Below are 11,032 nucleotides of genomic sequence, written 5' to 3' on the forward strand. Positions count from 1 at the left end.
TCTTGGGGTCTCCATGTGACTTAGCTCTTTCAGAGCATGGTGGCCTCAGAATAATTGGACTTCGGACACTATGACTCAGAAGGGACGTTTCCTGGAAGGGTCACAGACAGTTCATGGAGAAGTTGGCCTTGAAATGGTTCTTTTTAGAGTGAATATGATGAGAAACACAGGCCAAGTCCTTCTGATATAAGGATTTGCAACATGACCTAGCAGACTGCCAGTGTTAGCAGAGTCATGGGAATGGAGCTGACTCACAAACATGAGAGCCTGGTTGATGCCAAGTAAGTTTGGGCTGATGAGTGAGACCCTCTCTTAATGAAAACTAAGACCTTGGCCATCTAGTTCCTTATCTCAAGGAAGTTTCTCAGGGACCCTATCGGAGAAAAATGGCTCTATCATATGCCAGAACTCACAGCCACCATTGGTACAATTGCATAATAAGTAGGTTGACTTTCTGTCTCTCTATTCATTGGACACACACTCCGTGTTCAATAAGAATCGCTCTGTCTTCCTAGAAGCAGTAAGATCTTGGAGTGAACCCCCAAATTCTTGCACTGATTAGTGACCCAGCCCCTGCTGATCTCCTGGGTCTCAGACTGGTCCATTGTTCACAATGCGGTTTGTGTGCCCCTGACTGGCAAGCATCTTCCTGTTTCTAGGCCTTTGTATCTGCTGCTTCTTCCCTTAGATCCCCACTGGACTGAGGTTCAAAGTCTACTCAGAGAAAGCTCTCCAGCTGTCCTTGCCAGAGCTGCCCAGCCTTCCAGGCTTTCTCGATCATTCGATCATTTATCTTTTAAGAAGAAATTTTTAGGGTTAAGAATTTTAGTTACTTTAATAAGGGTTCAACCTTCCCTCTAGCCCACTACTAACCAGAGGTAAAAGGTTATTAGGATATGAGGGAAGTGACCTGTTTATAAATAGTTCTTAGAGGTAATCCCAACCTTTATTGTTCTCAGTCCAGTCTACTAGTAAACACCAAACACAAACCAGTGGCTTCAGACCAGTCCACTAGGCAGACACCACACACGAATCAGCAAGGAAGTTCAATCCAGAAGAAATTGTGAGGTTCACCAACCAGCCCAAGTACTTCTGCAGAATACTGTCTAACACACACATAGCCTGGGATTCAATCCCCACACAAGAGAAAAAAAGTGTGTGTGATGAAATTTAACTGGGCATGGTAGCCCACATTTGTAATTCTAGTGCTTAGGAATGAGTTGCCATGAGTTTGAAGCCAGCCTGTATTACAAAATGAGTTCTGGTTATCCTGGGCTACATAATGAAACCTTATCTCCAAGAAAATCCAACCAACCCAAAAAACCCAAAGCACTTATCTCTACTTGAAATTATCATAAATAAAACCTTCTCTACCTTCTGGGGCTGCCCATTCTGTATTCACTTTCCTTTTCTATATTCATTTTTTAAAAAAGGTTATTCATTTACATTATGTATATGAGTAGCTATCTTCAAACACACCAGAAGAGGGCATTAGATCCCATTAAAGATGTTTGTGAATCACCACGTGGTTGCTGGGACTTGAACTCAGGACCCATGGAAGAGCAGTCAGTACTCTTAATCACTGAGCCATCTCTCCAGCCCTTTTTCTACATTCTTAAAGAAAGTATTTGCTTCACACTATCTTCTTTCCTTTTTCTTGCTGTGTTACCTGCCCCTCCACCAATTTGTATGCTGAAGTTGTAATCCTCAGCACACCAGAATGTGATTATATGATGTGATGGTGTCTTAAGTCATTGGAGAAGGTGTTAATCTAATACATCTGCTGCTCATGTAAGGGACTAGAACTTGAACACACACTCAGGGGAGACTGTATATAGATCTAATGAGCCAGATATAAGCCAAAGAGAGGTCTCACAAGAAACTGCCTATAGAGATGATAGCCTAGGCTCCAGAACTATAAAAGAATAACTTTCCGGTTCATCATTATTGTCATTATTAATTACAAAACAAGGTCTCACTGCATAGCTCTGGCTAACCTCAAACTCACTATATAGCACAAGTTGACCTCAAAACCACTGAAATCCACCTTCCTCTGTTTCCCAAGTGTTGGAATTAAAGGTGTGCATCAACATGCTTGATTCAGTTTTTTGTTGCTGCTGTTTTAAAGATAGTGTGTGTGTGTGTGTGTGTGTGTGTGTGTGTGTGTGTGTTTGTATACCTGTGAAATCAAAATATCAAATCTCCCGGAGGTGAGGTGGAATAACAGGTAGACATGAGCTGCCTGACATGGGTGCTGGAAACTGAATTCCAATCTTCTGAAAGAGCAGTAAGTGTTTTCTCTTGGGCTGGAAAAGTGGATCAGTGGTTAAGAGCACTGACTGCTCTCCCAGGGGTTTCAAGTTCAATTCCCAGCAACCACAAGGTGGCTCACAACCATCCGCAATGGGATCAGATGCCCTTTTCTGGGGAGTCTGAAGACATCAACAGTGTATTCATATGCATTAAATGGGTAGATAAGTCTTAAAAAATTTTCAAAACAAAACAAAAAGTGTTCTCTCTTCAGCCCTGATCTTTCTATTGCTTAGCTCCTTGGGTCTATGGTACTTTGTGATGACAGCTATAGCTAACATATGTTTATCATTTCAGCCTCTGTCTCAAAGGAAGAAGACAACTCACCTCCCACTGTTCATACACCAGGCAGAAATATAATGAGTCATTAGCAACAATACCTCAGGCTAGAGCAGCTAGGAGTGAAGGACATTCCTCCTAGACAACTGCTATATCTCTTCAGGGACAGGCTTGGGCTAACTGAAGAACTATTTGTATCATAGCTTGTATATTTAAATGGATGCTCTGCTTCCATGTATGTCTGTATACCACATGGGTGCCCACAGCAGCTAGAAGGTGTCAGATTCGTTGGAACTGGAGTGACAGACAGTTGTGAGCCCATGTGGGTTCACATGAACTCTGGTTCTCTGAAAAAGCAGCCATTTCTCCAGCTGTTGGAAGCAGTTTGTACTGCACCCAAAGATGGTGCCGGCTTCCCACCGATGACTTAGCAAACAGAGCCATTGTCCAGCCCGAGAGATGTAGTGCGCATGTGCCACAGACATCACAGCCTGCTCTCGGGGCATACTAATGAGATACTGGAGGGTGCACCAATCAGGTAGCAACACGAGTCTCCTGGGCATATATAAACAGTGCATTTTCCTTCCACGTGGTCCCCTGCTCAGAGTGCTGTACAATAAAGGTTGTTCGCAGAAGAATCCTGTTGTCGCATGCCATTCCTGCCAGCGGGACGTGGGGCGCTCGACATCCAGCCCCTAAAGGAGTTTCCTTTCTGAATGGCCTTTGTCTTTTCTACCTTTGAGAGGAGCTATCTCATCATAGTTGCAGCTGGAAGCCATCTTTTTTTTGGCAACAAAGGAAGTCTAGAAAAGACAAAATGTTCTAGTGAGTAGCACCAAGAAAGTGGAGATGGGTTCCCAGCAGGAATGGACCCGGAATCCTTTCTCCTCTGGACTCCCAGCTATGTGAGATGATATGGAATGGACAGGGTTTCATATGGAGACCTCATCAAAGTCAAAAGCATCCTTACAGATGGAACCCACTGGAATGCTAGCCCCTACACCTGCCTGCACCATGGATAGGATGATGGATTGGCCACAAAAGAAAAGTTTGTATTTGTAGCTGGCAGTAGGGAATCTGGCCACTTCTGGATCTAATGGTGGGCTGGCCTTCCTGCCCCTGTGTGGTTGGATGTAGTGAGTGAAGGAGAGGTTCAGTGCCTTGAAGATGCTGGGACCCCCAGAGTGCTCACTCTCCTCTTTCATATTGGAACTGGTCCCCAACAGGTCAACTTCCAGAGTTATGCAGATTCACGCAGGGATGGGCATGTTTGTTAAGTCGACTACAGGTACTTGAGCATTGCTATCCAGACAAAAATGGAGGAAATGAACTAAGATGCCTCCTACCACTGACAGAAAGATCACACCATGAGACACAGAAAGTACCCAATTCCTTCTACCTGCATTATAGTTTTTTTTCTTCTTCCTTTAAATTGTAAAACTGGAGCTAGAATGAATTTGAGAAGGTTCTTAAGATCAAGCCCTAGCTTTATCCCAAAGCTTGCCTGGAGGCCATAATAGGCTTGTGCTGAGAGCCAAAGTATCCTACCTAGTGCCATGTTTAGTCCAGATGCCGGACAACACTCTAGTGGACTTCACTTGGAAGCAGGCCTACAGACATAACCAGTTAAAATGAAGTCATCCCACACGGCGGCAGACCCTTAATGCGGTGACTGGTGTTTAAGAGAAAACAGACACAAGGCAGTGAGAGAGATGATGGTCAGATTGGGATTATGCCATGTTAGCCACGCAATACGGAGGACTGCTGGAAACATGCAGAAGCCAGGAAGAAACAAGACAGGATTCTTCCCCGAAGTCTTCAGAGGGAGCACTGCCCTGCTGACTGCTTTCAGGATCACAGCCTTCAGGACTACGAAAGAATAGATTCCTGTTATGGTGGGTGGCCCAGTCTGTGCAACCCAAGTACTTTCTTGGTACTGGTGTTGCTAGGATACTAACCCCAGATCCTCTGCAAACACCAGCCGAGCTGGGGAGGCTCATCCCCATCCTAGGAAACACTGGGTACCACCAATGGCTACCTACATACAACAGCTCTCTACAGTGTCCCTTCCAACTAAGTCATCCTTTTCTTTGCCAAGAATGTGGGAAAAGACGGTGACTTTATTAGTGTGACTGCTGTTAAATTTAGTCAGAGAGGCAAGCCATTTGCCGAGAGTTCAGAGTAGGACATTCATCAGGCCAGTTTCAAACATCACTGAAAGAGACATTGACTAATTTTATATTACTAATGACATAATCCTGCTTACTTCAACAGTAAAAGTTGAAACAAGGGGGCTCCATCATCAGATTTCACAAAGAGATTCACTGAGTTCAGGAATAGGAAGGAATCTAGGTTTTTAATCACAACCCTAAATTAGCCTACAGCCCAGCTTCTCAAACTGCCGTATTGTAGGTTTGCTGGAAACTTCATGCAGCTTTGGGTTGGGACACACAGTCATGCATTTGGCACTGTGCAGGTTTTCCCACCACACTGAGCCCACAAACGATGCCGGAAATACCTGAGCTAAGACAAGGCCAATGTATTTTCTTAAGTTTCCAAGTTTTCTGCTCTCCTAGAAACATCATGGAAACACAACATAAGATGCTTTTAATATGCAATGTTTTCCTATTTACCATTTCTCTGATTACACATATTAAATTATTGTGTTTTTAGATTGCATTGTGCTAGAATGTTTGACTTTAAACACTATTGCTTGAGTTGCTCACTTGAGTCTCATAAGACAAATAATCAGTGAATTGTGGCTTGGGATTAGTAAAAAGAAATTTCAACTATTTCTGAAATGGCCCCAAGCATATTTCTGCTCTTTTGTATTACATTGCATGAATTAAACACATTAGTGATGAACTGAGTCACCAAATGTGCTGGTTTTGTATTAAGAAAAGAAATTACTATCCCCTCATCCTCGGCCCCTTACCCCTCACTTTACTCCCCCACCCTCACCACCCCCTACCCCTGAAATGGGCAAAAAGATACCTTGGTGGCGTTGCTGTTCTTATATCATTCTGGGGTCGAGCAGATGGCAGGCAGTCTGTCCCCTCAAGTGAGCTGGCCCTTCCTCTCACCAGATGTAGTACTTGAGAGAGCAGACCTGCACCTTGCCTGGGTGGCATAGTAGGGCTGTCCTTGTTGAAGGGACAGAGGAAAGCCAGCCCCCAAGGACAGAGTGAGGGAGAGCTGGCCTTGCCCTTCATCTGGCACGAGGCAGTGTGGGTGCAGGGGTGATGCCCTCTCCCTCCACTGTGGTAGCCAGGAGAGCTGACCCTGCCCTCTCGCTGGCTGCAGCACTGGGCTGGGAGGAGTGGGCCCTGAACCTGGCAACACAGTAGAACTTGCCTGATGGCAATGCCACCAGTGAGCCAGCCCCAAGGGTTTGAGAGAAGGAGAGCTGGCCCAGCCCCTCACTGGCTGCAGCACTTAGGAGAGTGGGACCCAGACCTTGACTGGGTAGCATAGTGGAGCTGGCTCTGGAGGTGTGGGTACGTGTGAGCTGACATTGGATGGGCCAGCTGAGCGGTAATGGAGGGCTCAGCCTGGTGGTGCGGACAAAGGAGCTGGCAGGGTGACCAGCTCACCTATTACCCGGCCCCAGATCTGGGGCTCTGATTGGCCCACCCTAAAATCTATATCACCCATAAATGTCTGGGATGTGTAAAAGCTCCAGTTCTGCTGTTCCAAAGCTGCAGGATCTCCTTGTCACAGGGCAGCAACAGGATAACCCAAAGGAGTTCCAATGAGAATCCAATATTGATGGTGTTCTAGAAGCCAAAGATCTCAAACCAGACCAATGACTCACTGAAATGAACATTTTCAAGTGAAGATGTGTGGACAGAGGGGTATACTGTGGGACACACTATGACACACCGCAGCTTCCACAATGAGATGTTTCTATGCCTTTGTGTGTGTGTCCATATGTACATGTGTTTTCCATTAAGGGACTTTATATTTATTGAACAACACAGAAAACATCTCATGGGGTAAAAATGAGATATTTTACCAAAATCTCAAACAGAGTTTTATAAGGGATTAAGTCACTGACCCCCAACTGACTCAGACAACAAATAGTATTACAAACTTCATTGTGTACCATGCCACATGTAAATATTGTGTTCAACATTAGGGTGGATATTCAGTTTATAAAGTTGCTTTCAACCTCTATTGTTGCCACTTTCTGCAGATGGGTGTTAGAGCACAGGTGCATCACAGATGGATGTTACAGCACAGGTGCATCACAAATGTGTGTCAGAATACAGGTGCATCACAGTTGGGTGTCAGAGCACAGCTGCATCACAGGTGTGTGTCAGAGCACAAATGTATCATATTTGGGTGTCAGAGCACAGGTGCATCACAAATGTGTGTCAGAGCACAGGTGCATCACAGTTGGGTGTCAGAGCACAGCTGCATCACAGGTGTGTGTCAGAGCACAAGTGTATCATATTTGGGTGTCAGAGCACAGGTACATCACATTTGGGTGTCAGCACAAGTGCATCACATTTGGGTGTCAGAGCACAGCTGCATCACAGATGGGTGTTGAACACAGGTGCATCACAGATGTGTGTTAGAGCACAGCTGCATTACTCTGGATCAGGGCATAGAAGAGTATGCAATGTAAGATTACAGCTATGCATTAGCTTAGGCTGCAAACGTTAATTACATGGAAAATCCAAGGTGAGTAAGGTTACATTGTTCTCTTAAAAGCAAGTTAAACAGGGTGAGTACACAGTAGGATAGCAGCCTCAAGTCTTATGTGACTTCAAGATGTATTATTAACTATAACTGTGAGGTCCAGCAAAAGTTCTCTTAGAATGTAAGGCATTTTTAAAAATCTCATTGTATCACCATATTACATATTTATGTGAACTGAAGTGGCATTTTCAGTATGGATGGTGATCAGATCAAAATATTAATCAACACTGAAAACTGTGAAAGATGACTTATGTCCTACTCTGTCAAGTAGTCAACCAATACCTAATTCTTGTTATATATGTGCATGTACATGTTTATGTGTATGTACATGTGTGTGATTAACACTGACTATCTTCCTTAATTACATTCCACTTCTTTATTGAGACTTGGTGGTAAACAAGTGCAGGACACCCTATGCTTTCCCAGCACTGGGATAACACAGGTGCATTCCACTATACCTGGCTTATACACAGGTGCATTCTGCCACACCTGGCTTATACACAGGTGCATTCTGCCACACCTGGCTTATATATAGGTGCTGGGGGTAAAATCCAGGCCCTCACACTAGCCATGCAAGCACTTTTCTGACTGAGCCTTCTTCCCAGATCCAATGTCTAATTCTTTATGTAAAAATAAACATATGCATTCATTTTATAGTATGTAAAATTGCTTTCATCTTTAATAAATTATAGATGTACGCATGTGTCAAAGAAAATTCTAAGATTTGTTGTTGGTTTGGTTTTTTTATTTGTTTGTTTTTAGTTATATGTGTGTCTGGGGGGGTGCACATGACATCATAAGGTTGATTTTGCTATAAAAGAGAGATTGCATATAGGGTGGAATTGAGAGCATCTTAACAGGAAGAAGTTAAAGATACTAACAGGGTATTTGAGGGTGGTCTTGGAAGAAAAAAGCCAGAGTTCCAAACTAGAAGGCTGTTGGAGGAGTCAGTGATGTTTGGTTGGCTCTGGGTCAGGTGAGTGTGTGCTTATGAGGTTTGTACTTCTCTTGCTCTGAACAGGCACTGTCTATGGGCATTGTGAGCCCTAGAACAGTGTGCTTTGAAGAACTGTGGCTTCTAATTCAATTCTTAGTTTTCCTCAGCAGCCTCGCTTCTGGTGATCTCTTCTCTCTACCGTGAGGCGAGTGTAGCAAATGAGAGAGCTGAAGAAACTGAGTAGTGGCCTTGCTACCTCATATTGTCTCCCACCAGCACAATGTGTTTAGGGGAGAGCCTCGTGCAGGGATGCCAGAGAGCACCATGCGGGGCCTTCTCAGGTGTGAGGGAGACCACCCTGGGAGCACTGAAGGTCCCACCCTATATGTGCTCCTTCACTAATTGACCTCTCCATGGCAAGGTTTGAACATTACAGACAAATATTTTTATTCTTTCATATTAAAAAAAATGAATATTTTTTATAGTGGAAAGAAAACCCCTTAAAGATACTTAACATTTTCTTGACTCAATGAATACTGAAGTCATACCTTCTCTGGGCCTCTTGAAGGGAATGCAGTCTTGAATGGAGTACACAGCTTTGTTGTCCCTCCTATTCCAGAATATCAAACAGGGCCATTTAACGCAGGGTCCCAGTGGGGTGGAGTGTGAGGAGCAGCTTTGTCTGCTCCACAGACAGTGAGAAACTCAGTGGCACAGCAGACGTGGCTGAGGCCTCAGAGACAGGGGTGTGGCTCAGTAACAAGGTCCGAGAGCACCAAACACGAGATGCCTGTTTATCCAGCTTCCATGCAGCTCCCACATGGCAGTTCCCCTTAGGTGCAGTCTTCTTTTTATAATGTATCCAGGTGTTTTGCCTGTGTGTAGGACTGTGCCATTGGATCCCATGGAACTAGGGTTACAGACAGTTCGAGTTGCCATGTAGGTGCTGGGACTCTAACCTGGGTCCTTTGGAATGACAGCCAGTGATATTCTTAATCACAGAATCATCTCCCCAGACTCCACAGTTATGGAATTCTTCCTAAGATTTAACAAGGCCATGGCTTCATCTTCCCAGCTGAGTATCTTCCCAGGTTTCTCTTTCAGAAAACCGTCCATTGCCTTGGTCTCTGGTGCAGAATGTCTGCGCATCATATTCTAAAAGGATGCTTTTTGCCTGCTGGTCCTTTTTCCTTGTTCATATTTAGCTGTGGGGTGCATTCCAAGGAGTACAACTTTCTAGAACTCCTGGAAGCAAGAACTACTGGGAGCCAGGGAGCCTGGACAAGCTTGTTTCCTGAGGGGCTGCTCACCTCATCCCGTCACCGTTGAAACACAGAACCCTTCACAACTGCATAAGGATAGGCATTCAGTCTCAGCGACAATAAGGAATTCACAGCGACCAAGCTTTCCTTCTCCGTGAACTGCAGTGACTGTTTTAATGTACATTTGGCTAAACTTAGGGTCATTTCTGTTGATTCTAGGTTTACCTAGCTGAGTTCAGCTACATGAGAAAGTTTAAATTGGCTTGCAATCTGGAGACATATGGGAGACTGGAAAGAGCTGGTGTGTCAGCAGACACAGGTCTGGAATCAGAGACTCATTCAGAAAGTCCAAGATTAAGGTCTAGTGTGTATTAATATATGAAAAATCTACTTGCCAAGCAATACAACCCAAGAAATACATATAGAATATTTTTGCATAGGATAGATCTAGGATGTAAAGTATATGTTTATTTAAGAATCATGGGGATTTTAAGACCATTTCTTACTTACAGAGTCTCTTTAAGAGATAATTTTAAAATCTTGGAGCAAAGTATAAAGATCTGAAAGACACAGAAGACAAGAGCTTCCTGCCAACAGTCAAATGCACGCTGGTAACAGTTTACTGTCTCCTGCTTCGGTGTGGGATCGTATTCTTCAGAAAGATGAGCCTAGCTATGCCAGGCAAGGAAGGAGGCTTCTGAGATTAAAGTGTTGAGTATAGCACACAATCAGTCTTCATCCAGAAACATACACTTACACACGCGTGCGCGCGCGCACACACACACACACACACACACACACACACGCATACACATCCATTTCCTTTTCTATTTATTGTATATACATATGTTTTATATATAAACATGTTTATAAACCAGATGTCATCACAGACATCTGAATTTTCTGGTAAGGTCAGATAATACTGAAAAATGAATGAGGCCTTCTATTTCTGGAATGGTAAAAAGGGGGGTTTATAAAACTCTGACTCGTCTTTGAAAGTTTGAGAACCGGTAAAGTGATCAAAATAGTTTTCCAGAATCCTGAAAATGAGCTAATAGCTTTTAAGAATTTGGAGAAAATAGGCTGGAGAGATGGCTCAGTGGCTAAGAGCACCGACTACATTTCTAGAGGTCCTGAGTTCAATTCCCAGCAACCATGTGGTGGCTCACAACCATCTGTAATGGGATCTGATGCTCTCTTCTGGTGTGTCTGAAGACAGCCACAGCACAAATAAATCTTATTTTAAAAAAGAAGAATTTGGAGAGAATGCATTCATGCAAAACAGATGAACTTTGATGAAACGTCTCATATATACTCTAACTCCCCCAAATCCAGCACTTGCTCAGCTATTTTATTTTATTTTATTTTATTACATATATGGGTGTTTGGGCCATCATATGTGTGCTTAATACCCAGAGAAGCCATTGGATACCATGGAACTGTTGTGAGTCACCACGTAGATGAAAACCTTAACTGCTGAGCTTCTCTGTAGCCTTAGACTACTAATTCTCAATGAACCCGTTCTTCTATGATTATGGTT

Source organism: Micromys minutus, assembly GCF_963924665.1.
Source record: "Micromys minutus genome assembly, chromosome: 17".
Lineage (NCBI taxonomy): Eukaryota > Metazoa > Chordata > Mammalia > Rodentia > Muridae > Micromys > Micromys minutus.